Source organism: Mustela putorius, unplaced genomic scaffold, assembly GCF_011764305.1.
Source record: "Mustela putorius furo isolate JIRA1106 unplaced genomic scaffold, ASM1176430v1.1 tig00003834_pilon_pilon_pilon, whole genome shotgun sequence".
Classification (NCBI taxonomy): Eukaryota; Metazoa; Chordata; class Mammalia; order Carnivora; family Mustelidae; genus Mustela; species Mustela putorius.
Genome location: NW_025421987.1, coordinates 4,253,388 through 4,268,734, shown reverse-complemented (window position 1 = coordinate 4,268,734; position 15,347 = coordinate 4,253,388). Strand labels below are relative to the sequence as shown.

At 41.7% G+C, this 15,347-nt stretch overlaps 1 long non-coding RNA gene across 5 annotated transcripts in view; it reads left to right on the top strand.

Annotated features, from left to right (window-relative positions):
• LOC106003575 overlaps positions 1 to 15,347 on the top strand; it is a 127,354-nt gene that overhangs the window by 91,080 nt on the left and 20,927 nt on the right. For 4 of the 5 annotated variants that reach the window (XR_006609036.1, XR_006609035.1, XR_006609038.1 and 1 more), the window contains 3 exons: positions 9,869 to 10,017; positions 10,271 to 10,370; positions 10,996 to 11,115. This is a non-coding gene — a long non-coding RNA (uncharacterized LOC106003575). Of the gene's footprint in view, positions 1 to 4,117; positions 4,213 to 9,868; positions 10,018 to 10,270; positions 10,371 to 10,995; positions 11,116 to 15,347 lie in introns of all 5 variants that reach the window. The other variant, XR_006609037.1, reaches the window with a different exon arrangement.

The window sequence follows — 15,347 nt, the reverse complement described above, 5'->3', positions numbered from 1 at the left end:
ACAGGATTTTCCAGAAACCCAAAGTGCTATGAAGCAAGTCAGGGCATTTGAATTCTAGGCTTGTGTGTTCACTTATTAACTCTATGGTTGGTATCTCTGGTGCTTCATTTGTGAAATAATTTATGGGGCTATTTTGGGGATTAAACAACGATATCTCACAAGAGAGCTGCAGAAATGTGTTAAAGGCAATCCAATTATTTGTGCAACTAAATACCTATGATCCTGAAGGAGAAAGAATTTGAGGAGTTCATAGAACTTCCGGGAATCTTCTCATATGGACCCTTAGAACTTGTGGGCTGGAGTGACCGAGAAAAGAAGCACCGCTGTCTGCCCAGGGCTTTTTTTTTTTTTTTCTTTCCTTTAAATATCAGATAACAGGAATGACCTCGGTTTTGCTCTCATTCACAAATTCTTTTGTCCAGTCAATACTATGCCCCTTAAACACTTCTGGAATCCCTTGACGTGCTCCATCTTGGATGTCATATTTAAGCCGTAATCGTAGCTCACATCTAGTCTCACCTTACTTTACCCCACTTTCCACCCTTTCAGAATGATTTCAATAAAATATTTTCTACTTAAAATCTTTAAATTTAATCTTTAAATTTAAAATCTTCTACTTAAAATCTTTAATGTCTCCCTACCCCATCAAGATAAAGTTCAAGCTGCTGCTGCTTCTTTTATACTTCCTGATATTGTTCTTGCTTTCTTCTTATCTTCATCTCTTTTATTCTGCTCCATATTTTGCTCAGTCAGGCCTTAGAAAAACACAGAGGGTAGGCTGTTATTAATGAGGTGAAGAAAATTAATTTGAGAAGGGACCGTGAATTATAGAAATTGGAGATAGCTTTATTGGTTACCGTTTTCATAGAAGCCTTGATCAAAAAGTCAACTTGGATGTCTCATATTCTTTATATAAACCGGACTGTCCTTATCTTTTTAATAACCACAGGGCCCTAAAGGGTCCTAGAGGCCCTTGTGCAAGAAACAGAGACAAAGATATATTATAAAAATAATTTTAAAAAAATTAGTGCAAATCTCAGACTGCTTAAATCTAATCGAATAAGCTTGGAGGTGTCAGAGAGTTAAATATTGTTTATTAAAAAAATGCTTTGGGCTAGGGAATTTTTATCTGACTTTAATTTATAGGTAGCTAAATTCTTATAAATATGCCCTGCAACTGGGACTTCTTGAAGTTATCTGATTTTTTTTTCTTGAAGCAGAGAAATGCCTTCATCAATTAGTGCAGATTGTTATTTATGTTTCCAAGAAATTTCACAACTCTTTTTTGGCAGTATACTTTCAAAGTTTCAATGTCAAGGCCAAGAGTTTCTTCTTTATGCTTAACCAAGCTTTGTTGCTCTCATTCTAATTTTAGCATTTTTCTCTCATTGTTTCCTTGGTCAAGATGAAGAATAATTTTGTTGATTTTTTATTTACTATGACACTTCTCATTAAGTCTCCCCAAAGGCTTTGCTTTTCTAGATTAAACGGTCTTGGTGTCTTTTTTTTTTCTCCAAATAACAGGCCTATATTTTTTTCTCATTATATTTTACATTTTTGCTCTCTTCTAGCCCTTCTAAAATTTCTTCACATTTATTTTAAACTGCAAAGACTGGAGACAGTATTCTACTAGTGTCAGACCACTGCCAAGAAGAAGGGAGAGGTTGTTTCCTGACTTCTGGCAAGCTGTGCTACTATTAATACATACTAATATTCTACAACTTTTTAAACTTTTCTCTTCCAATAATACTATCTTCAAAAGCATTTCTTTAGTATCTGTACAGAGCCAGTTTGCAAAAGAAATTCAGAAGCTCACTTGTTCCTCTCAGACTCTTGGTAGGAATAAGCATTCTGTGTTGGGAAACAGAGGGATTAAAGGATTATAAAACCAAAATTTAGATTTTTCTCCATGAAAGTTAGACATTGTTGCTATCAACATTGCACAGCAAAGGGGTGAAGGTGCCCCTTTGAATAACTCCATTTGTATCTTTGGGGTAAATCCCTAGTAGTGCAATTTCTGGGTCATAGGGTAGCTCAAGTTTCAACTTTTTGAGTAGCTTCCATACTGTTTTTCCAGAGTGGCTGCACCAACTTACATTCCCACCAATAGTGTAAGAGGATTCCTCTTTCTCTATGTCCTGGCCAACACCTGTCATTTCATGACTTGTTAATTTTAGCCATTCTGACTGGCACGAGGTAGGTATCTCATTGTGGTTTTGATTTGTATTTCTCTGATGTCAAGTGATGTTGAGGATTTTTTCATGTGTCTGTTGGCCATTTGTATGTCTTTGGAGAAATGTCTCCTTCTGTCTTCTTCCCGTTTCTTCATTGGATTATTTATTCTTTGGGTGTTGAATTTGGTAAGTTCTTTAGAGATGTTGGATACCAGTCCTTTATCTGATGTTATTTGCAAATATCTTCTCCCGTTCTGTTGGAAATACTTTGGCTTTGTTGACTCTTTCCTTTGCTGTGCAAAAGCTTTTTTATCTTGATGTACTCCCAATAGTTCATTTTTTATTTGTTTCCTTTGCCTTTGGAGTCATGTTTAACAAGAAGTTGTTTCCTGTGTTCTTTCCTAGGATTTTGTTGTACCCCTGTCTCATATTTAGGTCTTTCATCCATTTTGAGTCTATTCTTCTGTATGGGTATGGTGTAAGAAAATGGTCTGGTTTCAGTCTTCTGCATGTGGCTGTCCAGTTTTCCCAACACCATTTGTTGAAGAGACTGTCTTTTCTCCATTGGATAGTCTTTCCTGCTTTGTCAAAGATTAGGCAACCACAGAGTTGAAGATCAATTTCTGAGTTCTTTATTCTGTTCCGTTTAACCATATGTCTGTTTTTGGTTTTGCTTTTTTTTTTTTTTTTTTGCCAGAACCATAATGTACTGATAATTACAGCTTTGTAATGGAGCTTGAAGTCTGGAATTCTGATGCCACTAGCTTCAGTTTCCTTTGTCAATGTTAGCTTGGCTATTTAGGGTCTTTTCTGGTTCCATACAAATTTAAGGATTATTTGTTTCAGCTCTTTGGTAAAAACTGAAGGTATTATGGTAGGGACTGCATTGACCATATAGATTGCTCTGGGTAGCACAAACATTTTATTTTTTCATTTAATTTTAATTTTAATTTTTTAAAAATTATTTGTTTACTTATTTGACAGAGAGAGACAGAGTGAGAGAGAGGGAACACAAGCAGGGGGAATGGGAAATGGAGAAGCAGACTCCCCGCCAAGCAGGGAGCCTGATACAGGGCTCGATCCCAGGACCCTGGGATCATGTCCTGAGCTAAAGGCAGATGCTTAACCAGCTGAGCCACAAAGGTGCCCTAGCATACACATTTTAACAATATTTGTTTTTCCAATCCATAAGCATGAAATGTTTTTCTATTTCATTGTGTCTTCCTCAGTTTCTTTCATGAGTGTTCTATAGTTTTCTGAGTGCAGATCATTTTAAATTAACATATAATGTATTATTAATTTCAGGGGTACAGGCCTGTGATTCATCAGTCTTACTGAGTACAGATCCTTTGCCTCTTTGGTTAGGATTATTTCTAGGTATCTTATTTAGTTTTTAGTGCAATTGTAAATGGGAGCAATTCCTTAATTACTTTTTCTTCTGTCTCATTGTTAGTGTATAGAAGTGTAACTGACTTCTGTGCATTGATTTTCTATCCTGCCACTTTGCTGAATTCCTGTATGAGTTCTGGGGTGGAGTCTTTTGGGTGACTCATGCAGTATTATGTCATCTGTGAAGAGTGAGAGTTTGACTTCTTCTTTGCGAATTAAGATGCCTTTTATTTCTTTTTGTTGCCTGATTGCTGAGCTGAGGACTTCTAGTACTATGTTGAACTGTAGTGGTGAGAGTGGACATCCCTGCCGTGTTCATTACCTTAGGGGAGAAGCTATCACTTATTCCCCCTTGAGAATGGTATTCTCTGTGGGCTTTTTGTATATGGCTTTTCTGATATTCAGGTATGGTCCCTTTATCCCTACACTATGAAGAGTTTTAAATAAAAGAATGCTATATTTTGCCAGATTCTTTTTCTGTATCTATTGACAGGATCATATGAGGCTTGTCCTTTCCTTTATTTATGGATTGTTTTACACTTCTTGTTTTGTAGATGTTGAATCATACATGCAGTCCAGTACTAAATCCCACTTAGTCATGGTGAATATCCTTCTCATGTACTGTTGGATCCTACTGGCTAGTGTTTTGGTAAGAATTTTTGCATCAATGTTCCTTATGGTTATAAATCTGTAATTCTCCTGTTTGGTGGGGTCTTTGTCTGGTCTTCAGATCAAGGTATGATATGTCCTTCCTTATCTCTTATTGCAGTCTTCGGTTGAAAATCTAATTGTCTGATATGAGGATTGCTACCCCAGCTTTCTTTCAATGTGCATTAGCATGCTAAATCGTTTTCCATCCCCTCACATTCACTCTGGAGGTGCTTTGGATCTAAAATGAGTCTCTTGCAGTTGGCATATCGATGGGTCTTGCTTTTTTCTCCAATCTGATACCCTGTGTCTTTTGATTGGAACCTTTATCCCATTGGCATTCAGAGTAACTACTGAAAGATATGAATGTAGTGCTTTTGTATTTCCTCTAAGGTCTCTGTTTCTCTATATTGTCTCTGTTCCTTTCTGACCTATTTTACTTTGGGGCTTTCTCTTGGCTTGAAGGAGGTCTTTTACTATTTCTTGCAGGGTTGGTTTGGTGATCACAAATTCTTTTAGTTTCTGTTTGTCCTGGAAGTTCTCTATCTCTCCTTCTATTCTCAATGACAGCCTTGGTGGATAAAGTATTCTTGGCTGCATATTGTTCTCATTGAACACTCTTTGAGTTATCATGCCCATCCTTTCTGGACTGCCAGGTTTCTGTGGCTAGGTCTGATGCCAGCCTTCTGTTTCTACCTCTGTAAGGTAGGTTAAGGATCTCTTGTCCTGAACTGCTCCCAGGATTTTCTCTTTTCTCTGAGATTTGCAAGCTTCACTATTATATGTTGGAATATTAATGTATTTTTCTTAATTTTGATAGGGTGTTCTGTGCCTCCTGCACTTGAATGCCTATTTCTTTCCCCAGATTAGGGAATTTCTCAGCTACAATTTGTTCAAATCTACCTTCTGCTTTACTCTTTCCGCTTCCCCAGGGTCCCCAATTAATATAATATCATTTCAGTTTATGGTGTCACTGATCTCTCAAATCCCCTCCTTGTGACCTAGTAGTTGTTGATCTCTCTTTTACTCAGTTTTATTCTCCATAATTTTATCTTCTATGCCACAGATTCTCTCTTCTGCCTCTATTATCCAGCAGTTAGAGCCCCCATTTTTAATAACTTTATTTATTTATTTATTTACTTGAGATAGAATGAGAGAGAGAGCATGAGAAGAGGGAAGGTCAGGGGGAGAAGCAGACTCCCTGCTAAGCAGGGAGCCTGATGCAGGACCCAATCCAGGGACTCCATGTTCCTGATCTGGACTGAAGGCAGTCGCTCAACCAACTGATCCACCCAGGTGCCCTAGAACCTCAGTTTTTTTAATCACATCTCATGAATAGCCTTTTTGATTTAACGTGATTCAATTGTAGTTCTTTGATTTCTCCAGAAAGGGATTCTCTAGTGTCTTCTCTGATTTTTGCAAACCCCGCTCTATTTTTAGAATTGATGTTCTGAATTCTAGCTCTGACATTTTATAAATATCCATACTGATGAGGTGCCTCCAGTCAGTAGTGCCTCTTGTTATATTTTTCAAGATGAGTTTTTCTGGCTTACCTTTTTGTCCTGAGAAGAATAATGACTGACAGAACAAAATGCAAAAAATCAACCAAGACCCCAATGAAATATACACTAGACAAATCAGAGGACTTCAGAAACCAGAAATGGATAAAACCAACCAACCAACCAACCAACCAACCAACCAACCAATAAAACCAAAACCAAAACAAACAAACAAACAAACAAAACAAAAAACAAACAAAAAAAAAAAAGAAGGAAAAAAAGAGAAAATGTAATCCAGCAGGTAGACAGAACAAAGTGACACGCCAAATTCTGGGTGTATTTTCTTCTGTTTTATAGAAGACACTAGATCTAAAAATTCTAGAGAAAGAAAAACTTCTATAAAAAAATAAAATTGTAGAAAATGAAAAGAAGGCAAAAATGAAGAATATGTATATGAATGTAAAAATGAAAATTTAAAGTCTTCAAATAGTGGAATAAAACAAGAAATAAGTTGAAAAGGAAAAAGGAAAAAAAGAAAAAAGGAAATTTTAAACTGAGCCTAATGAATTATGGGTTCCTGGGAAAAAACAAAACAAAACAAAACAAAAAACAACAACAAGAAAAAAAACCTTGAATTCTCTTTAGTGTTTTCTTCAGCACTGGAGTTTTTCAGTTCTGAACAATCAGTACCCTTGGTATTGGCTAGATATTCTTGCTGTTCCTCTGGTGATTGGGGTTTGCTGGGCTGGTTCTAAAATGTGTTTGTCCTGGTGGAACCACATAGTCCTTGCCAGGGAGGCTTGGCTCCTCGTTGCTTTATGGGGCTTTTGTTTCCTGAAGGTTTTCCATGCCGCTCTAGAGAACAGAAATAAAAATTGTGGTGCCCTGATCTCTAGTGCCAGAGCTGAGAGATTGAGGCTCCTACTCTTTTGTGTACCCTTAGGGAAATGTGGTCAATCACTTTTGTCTCCCTGGTTTCTGTCTATGCTCTACGTGTTAACTAAGCTTGTGATGAAACCTTTGAATCTGAGGCATGTGATCCCATCCAAAGTCTCCACACTTTGCAGAATCCTGGGACACACACCTGCACCATTCCTCCTGGGAGAAAGCAGAGGGTCTACTTGTGGTTCTGTCACTTGCAAGGCATTGTCTTAGAGTAGCTGCCCGACTATGCCCATCTTCCTAGTTTATGGCAACTCCGAGGAGAAAGCCCACTCCTGGGCTCACTGATTGTGGCTGGCTTCCCCTCTCCAATGCTTGGGAACTGCCACACTCCGGCACCACTATTTATCTGTGACCCTGGGGATTCTGAGACCTCACTGTCCCAGGTTTCCTCATAGGTGTTCCCAGAAAAATTTGATAGCTAGCTGAGTTGCAGGGACCCGATGAAAGAGGGTCCCCTACTTGTCCACCATCTTCTGTTCTTCCTGTTAGCTCCAATCTTAAAAATACTCTCATCTACCAAGTTTTTTTCATCCTGACCTTAGGATTCAGATTGGATGTTTCATCAGCAGTGTGGAAAGGAGAGAATATTCAAGTATTAAGCCAGCCCCAAATAGACCACCACTGAACCTAATGATAAAATTGGACTTGTCTATGCCAAGGTCACAGATCAGAGGCTGGTTTGGTGCAGAAGAGCCTCATGGAGGACATAAGTGTACATGGGTGTACTGAACTGCCCTGCTCCATCAAGCCTGTATAATATTTTTAGGAGTCTGATGATGGGTTCTCCAATCGGGACCAAGTGCCCACTTCCCTCCTGGCCCTACAGAGGTGCCCAGGGAGGAGGACTGCCTGGTGTGTGCAGCTCTATGTGTGCAGGCTCTTCCATGTGGCCCTATCCAGTCTCAGCCCCCTCACTGCTTAGGATGGGCATGGGTCACATCTGGGAAGCCAAGTCAAGGAGGTCCCCTTGGTCAGAAATTCAGAGTCATTGCTGGAGATAGACAAACCTAAGGCTTTCCCCTGAGGCCACAGCAGTGCTAGCTCCCAGTACTCCATATAGACCCTGTGAGCTCCTCCCAGAATCCTGCCCTTCCTCATCCACCCCAGATTCCCCTGTCCCTGCAGTCACAGAGATCTGTGTAGTACACAAATCACACACATGCCCAGTCATCACCCTGTCTCCAGGCCCACAACTTCCCCTAGTATCTCTATCCTACACCGCAAAGAGGTTTCTGCAGCAGCCCGGCTCTACCCACTTCCCTGTCATCTTTGCTGTGTATCCCTACCTCTGAAGCACAGCCTTCCACCTTTATACCCATGTACTCTCTTCCTGGACCATTCAGCCCCCTGCTTTCCCAGGCTACCTCCTGTTATCTTCATCTCAGCCTGAATGTTACCTCTGGGTACGGCCCCTGTTAGCCATCACCCTGTTGGAATTCTCTGCAGAGCAGAGATTGCTGTCCCTAATCCCCTTGTTCTTTATTCCTTGGCCTTGCCCATCACGAGGACATAAGATCTGAGGGTCCACAAGCCTCACTTTGTTGTGAGTGACCCATCATTGCATCCCACATACCAGAACACCACCACAGATATCGTCGATGCTGCAGAGATACTCACTACCTATGTGAAAGAGAACAAAGGCAGGAGTAAACACTCACATTTTGGATCAAATAGTGTCACATGTGCGAGTCCTTCTCCAGATTGCTTCTGGACCTTTTTCCTGCATGCTCTGTGTCTGAGGCTGACTCCTTTTCTTGCACACGCAGGTTCTGTGGGTAGCTGCCCTGCTCCAGCTCTCCAGGGACAAGTGGAGGACATGGATGGGGGAAGGGGCCACTATTCTCTGTTCCCAGATAAGCCTTCCATTGGCCTCAGCTGATGCCAATTCCATGTCCTCCAGGCCCGGGGGTGGATACTACCTCCTTTTGCTAGAGACTGGGGACTGTCCCCTGTCCTCTTCACTCTCTGAACCATGTGGGAGAAGTGCTCTTGGCTGGGATCTTTGCTAGTAAATCAGGGCACTCTTCCCTGTGAAGAAGATCATGGAGTCTTTCCTTTCTTCTCGAATTGCATGTACACATTTTTTTTTCTTTTCAGGTATTTATGTATGTGTAAGCAATTTTGTTTTTAATCACAAATTTTTTTGAGAATTTATTTTAATAATTTGAGAGAGAGTGTAGCAGGAGAGAGAGAAAGAGAGAGTGGGCACAAGAGAGGGGAGGAACAGAGGGAGAAGGAAAATCAGACACCCCCCCACTGAGCAGGGAGTCCAACATGGGTCTTGATCCCAGAACCCCGAAATCATGACCTGACCTGAAAGCAGATGCTTAATGGACCAAGCAACCCAGGCACCCCCGACCATGTGAGCAATATTTTACAACTTTCACCTCTATTTTTACATTTTCCAGTACTCACAAAAGTACAGTAGTCTAGATTCTGCATCATGGGGTCCTTGCACGTGCATGTACACACGAGAGGGTCCATTTGCAGTCAGGAGAAAACTTTTTATTTTGACTGCATAAAATTCACGAGTGGTAAACAACAAACATTGTCTTAAACATAGCAACAAAGATAATCCCCCCTCAAAAAAAGTAGAGAACAAGAAATAAATTCTTATGTTTTCCTATGTATAAATTTAGGACTAAATGAATCCTATGAATTTAGGACTAAAATATGAATCTAGTTCAAAAATAAGAATTTAGGTCTAAAATATGAGTTCAGGACTAAAATTTAGTTTAGGACTCAAATAGCAGTTGAGGACCACACTAACAAAAATTTTATGTAGTTTGAGTAGGATGTAGTTTTAAGATTTTTTTTTCTGTTTTTAAAACTACATTTTTTTAAACACAAATATTGAGTTACTCCTGCAGACTTTGTAACAGTAGTCCTAGAGCACAGATAATGGTCTTGTGTCTCTCCATGTCAACCATTAGAGGATGCTTAAGTCATAGTGGCATTAATTCAAAACAAAATCCCATGCCAACAGCATATATTTCTAACACATCTGATGGGGGATTCTATCTATTCCTGAAAATATTAACGATGTTTATTTATATATGCAGTAAGAGGTATAATGGTGTACTACTAAAAGTAACTGTGGGAACAATTTAGAAATAGTAGCTTCACTAGAAAGAGAGAGTAATCAGACTTATTCACAGAAGTCCATGCAATTGGTGAGCAGGGGTGTGGCTGTTGATCATTTTCTCTCCCCAGCTCCTGGAACATTCTCTCGTTGGAAACAGCTGCCACCCAGCCTTTGCGGCTCTGTCGTGATGGAAGAGGACAGCCTTATGATAGTGGGAACTGTTTATCTCCATACCATGGGTTATCTCTTGGGCCATCTATGAGAAGCTCCAAAATTGGTAGGTGAAGTTCTTGTCTCTATAAACGCTGGTCAATTTCTGTGTCATTTGCTAGAGCTGAGCTTGCCCGTGAAAGTGTTTTCTGTGAAGATACAGAATGTGTTGATCCTGTTCTTGGGTTTCCTGAAGTTTCAGCTTTGGCTGCTGAATCTCACTGTCAAGCCCTGAATTTTCCTGTTGCAGAGATGGTTTGTGGGTTTGGAGACTGTATTTGACTTGTTACCACAGTAATCTCTCCCCTTTCTGCCCTCAGTTGTCTGAGTCTGTCTTGACGTTCCCTTTGGGGACTTGGAGGGAACACATGGAAGCCAGCAACATCGGTGACACCCTTCAGATCAGGGGCTACCTGGAAGGTGGGTGATTGCAATTTCCTGCTCCACACTTTTGTGGGACTCCCCAGGTTGTGTCACCAGTGTGATCTGTGCAGAGGTCAGGTGAGGGGACAACCTGCAGCTCGTGTCCTTCCCTGGGGGACAGTGATTGGCTGGCTTGATCTTTTAGGATGTGCCCTGTGCATGCCTTCAAGGGTTCCAGCATTTCTTTACCCTCCTTTTCCTGCAGTGCTCTGTCCACATCTTGAAATTTCTTGCATGAACCATTCTAGTTATTCTATAAAATCAGTGTTTTCGATGAAATCACTCATTCTTTTCTTCACAATTTGTTCTCCACCCTTCTCTGATTCTCTCCCAATGGGCTTTTCACCAGTGACTTGGGGAAGATCATAAGGCTGGCTCTTCTGTGCTGCTTTTTAAGAAAGTTAGCAGCATCCCATTTTAACCTGATCAGGTTTCTATCCATTGCTGACAAGCACAAGGTTTGTAATGTGGGAGAACTGATCACCACTGTGTATGGCCTGAGGGCATTCTTGGCTTGTGTGGTTGAGCCAATATTCTCACTGCCTCCTACACAGACTTTATGGTGGTCAAACACCTTTTGCTCAGTTCCATTGCCCTTCTTAGAATGCTTTTCCTTCCTTAGGAAAAGCAGCAATACTGTACCTACCAGTATCACCCAGAGCACCACAGGGAGACTTGGGGTGTGTCTCTAGCTACCAGAAATTGCCAGCAGTGCACCCCACAGCTTCTCCAGGACCAGCTGGTAAGTGGATGAGGCAGCCAACAGTGGGCTCTCCATGGCTACATAGGGCTTCACAGCTCTGCCCCCGAATACCAGCATCCTGTGGCAACAACTGACCAGTAGAACCATTAGAACTCTGGAAATTGGGTAGGTCAGCTGGGCTGGGGGAGGGGAGGCCAGACAGATCCTAGAACACAGTTGTCCATCACTTTGCTGTGAATTAGAAAGTGACGTTAATCTCACAAGAACTGGGGCTGGTAGGAAGGGCTGATCCCAGCCTGGAGCTCTGCCCTCCCAGCCCACCTGCCCTACAGCAAATTGGGGGTCAAAGCAGGCCTAGGTCATGTCCCTCTCTGTGCACAAAAGAAGTCAGGGCCAAGTGTTATGGCCTTCTTCCCATGCAAGGCCCATTCTCCTCATCTGAAGTTTCCCTCTGCTGCAGGGATTCTGGTCCTGCCTATAAAGTTCCCAGGATCTCCTTTCTCTGAGGCACCCTTCCTCCTTTGTGTAGCCATGGTGGGCAGGCAGATGACTGTCATTCTGACATGGAGGGTATCTCCAGAGGTACTAACTAAGAGATCAAGATTCCAATCCTCGCAACTCAGAAGAACTCAGCTGGGTCTGGCAGGGTATTACAGTTTCATGGAGTCTGTGGAGACAGTGTGTCCTTGTTCAATCCAGGGGTTCTTGCAAGGGGGTGACTCTGCCACAGGGTGACATAGGGGCCCAGCCTGTTTCTTTCATGTGGCCCTTCTTCTACAGCCTTTGTTTCCCATGAAGGGCCTGTGGGTGGCCAGTAGCCTTTCCTCCTTACCTGATAGGTTGGGGTCCATGATGGAGCCTGGGAGCAGCCTCATTGCTCTGGGAGGGTGTGGGAATGGCCTGCCCTTGGGAGGCCACATTGGGACGCTACTGAGCCCTGGCTGAGTGACACGATTTGTCATCCTAGAAATGGATGGAGGAGCCTTTTAAGCCTAACCCAGGGCATGGTCTCTCAAAGAGCTTCCCAGGGGGTTAGCCTTCGGTAGTTAGACATGAGTTCTGGTATGGATTTATGTCAGGGGATGGCAGAGCCTGGGGAGTTATTTCCTCACTTTGTTGTGAACCTGAGGACTGGCTGGGGTTTGGCTTTGAAAACCATGCCTGAGAGCATCTGCCTGGATGTTCTCCTGCAGGATATGTGGTTGAACAGTCCAGTCTGTGCGTGAGAGTCAGGGTCCTCCTGCAGGTTTCTGATTCCTCAAGTGCTTCTTTCTGCAGGCTACATTTCCCTTGGAAAGTTAGCTGATAGCACTTGGCATCAACTATGCTCAGAAGGAAGAATAGTGCTTACTATCTCCAGTCTATGTTTTACAAATCTAACAGATGGGGGAAGAGATGCCCTAATGTCTGATCCAATACAGAGGGTCCAGTGGTCCCTGACCAGGCAGAGACTTTATTTCAGGTAACGGACTCTGGTTTGGGTTTGAAATGAGATATATAGGAGGGATGGGGATCAAAAATACCTGTTTCCTTCAGGGTATTTATTTTTTTTTCCTGTTTTTGTTGTTGTTTATTTATTTATTTTATTTATTTATTTTTAGTTTGTTTGGGTTTTTCTTTGGTTTTATTTTATTATTATTTTTTAAATGATTTTATTTACTTATTTGACAGACAGAGATCACAAGCAGGCAGAGAGGCAGGCAGAGAGAGGGAGAAACAGGCCCCCTGCTGAGCAGAGAGCCCGATGCAGGGCTCGACGCAGGACCCTGGGATCAGGACCTGAGCCAAAGGCAGAGGCTTTAACCCAATGAGCCACCCAGGTGCCCTGGGCTTTTCTTTGTTTTTAAAGTAAAGCTTCTTAATGATAAGAAACTTCCTTTTTAAACTTTTAATTCATTCGCCAACATACAGTATATCATTAGTTTCATATGTAGAGTTCAGTTATTTATCAGTTGCATATAACATCCAGTGGTCATCACATCAGGTGCCCTCCTTAATGCCTGTCACACATTTACCCCACCCCCCACTCCAGTTCCTTCTTCCAACCCCCAGTTTTTTTCCTAGGATTAAGAGTGTCTTGAGGTTTATCTCCTCTCTGATTTGTTTCCTTTCAGTTTTCCCTCCCTTATGATCCTCCGTGCTGTTACTTATAATCCATATATGAGTAAAACCACAAGATACTTGAGTTTCTCTGGTTCACTTATTTTGCTCAGCATAATAGCTTTTTGTTCCATCCACAGTGATATAAATGGTAAGCTGTTATCCTTTTTGATGGCTGAGTAATATTCCATGGTGTGTCTCTATCAGATTGTCTGTATGCATTCATCTCTTGATCAACATCTGGGCTCTTTCCACTTTGGCGATTATGGACATTGCTGCAATAAACGTTGGGGGTATGGGAGACCCTTTGGGTCCCTTAATTTGGATCTTTCTGGTAAATTCCACCCTAGTGGTGCAGTTTGTGGGCCATAGGGTAGCTGTATTTTTAACTTCTTGATGAACCTCCATACTGTTTTCCAGAGTGGCCTGTATTCCCTCCAACCGTGTATGTTCCCCTTTCTCTTCATTATCGCCAACATTTGTTTTTTTGTGACTTGTTAATTTTGCTATTTTGACCCGTGCTTAATTGACTGAGCCACCCAGGTGTCCCATGCATCCATGAATTTTTGAATTTCTTTAATTTCCTGGTTGAGCACTTCATTCTTTAGTTGGATGGTCTTTAGCTTCTATGTGTTCCATTTCCTCCCAAATCTCCTCTTGTGACTGAACTCCAGTTTCAAAGCATCGTGGTCTAGAATAGGCAGGGACGCATCCCATTCTTTTGGTAATGGCTGAGTCCTGATTTGGGAACCAGTATGTGATTTACTCTGGAAAAATTTCCATGAGAACGGGAGAAAAATGTGTATTCTGTTGCTTTAGGATGGAGTGGTCTGAATATATCTGTGAAGTCCAACTGGTGCAGTGTGTCATTCAATCCCCTTGTTTCCTGGTTGTTCTTTGGTTTGGATGATCTGCCCATTGCAGTGAGTGAGCTGTAAAAGTCCCCTTGTATGACTGTGCTATTATCAAAGTCTTCCTTTTATCTTGTGATTAATTAATTGGTATATATCATAGGCTGCTTCCAAGTTAGAGGCATCAATATTTACAGTGCTTAATTATATGGATAGACCCTTTAAATATGTTATACTGTCCTTCCTCGCTTGAAAATCTAATTGTCTGATGTGAGGATTGCTACCCCAGCTTTCCTTGGATGTGCATTTGCATGATACATGGTGTCCCACTACCTCACATTCACTCAGGAGGTGCTTTGGGTCTCCAATGAGTCTCTTGCAGTCAGCATTTCAAAGGGTCTTATTTTTTTCTGCATATGATACCCTGTGACTTTTGATTGGAGCCTTGATCCCAAAGACATTCACAGTAACTACTTAAAGACATGAATGTAGTGCTTTTGTATTTCCTCTAAGGTCACTGTTTCTGTCTATTGTGTCTGTTCCTTTCTGAGCTATATTCCTTTGGGGCTTTCTCTTGGCTTGAAGGTGGTCTTCTACTATTTCTTGCAGGGCTGGTTTACTGATCACTGAATCCTTCAGTTTCTGTGTGTCCTGGAAGATCTGGATCTCTCCTTCTATTCTGAAAGACAGCCTTGCTGGAGAACGTCTTCTTGGCTGCATCTTGTTCTCATTGAACAGTCTGAGAGGATCACGCCCATCCTTTCTGACCTGCCAGGTCACTGTGGATAGGTCTGCTGCCAGCCTTCTGTTTCTACCTCTGTACTTAAGGACCTCTTGTCCCTAGCTGCTCTCAGGATTTTCTCTTTGTCTCTGAGATTGGCAAGCTTCTCTCTTTTAGGTTGGGGTATTGATGTCTTTTTCTTCATTTTGAGAGGGTTTTCTGTGCCTCCTGGCCTTGAATGCCTGTTTCTTTCCCCGGAGTAGGGAACTTCTCAGCTACAGTTTGTTCCAATCTACCTTCTGCTCCTCTTTTTTCTCTTCCCCAATTAATTGAATACTATTTCACTTTAGGGTCTGACTGGTCTCTCAAATCCTCTCCTTATAACCTAGTCATTGTTGATCTCTCTTTTCCTCAGTTTTATTCACCATTGTTTCATCTTCTATGCCACAGATTCTCTCTTCTGCCTCCTTTATCCTAGCAGTTAGAGCCTCCATTTAAAAAAAAAATAAAAAAGGTTGTATTTATTTATTTCCTTGAGCAAGAGAATGAGAGAGTGATAGCATGAGAATAGGAGGGTTAGAGGAAGAAGCAGACTCCCA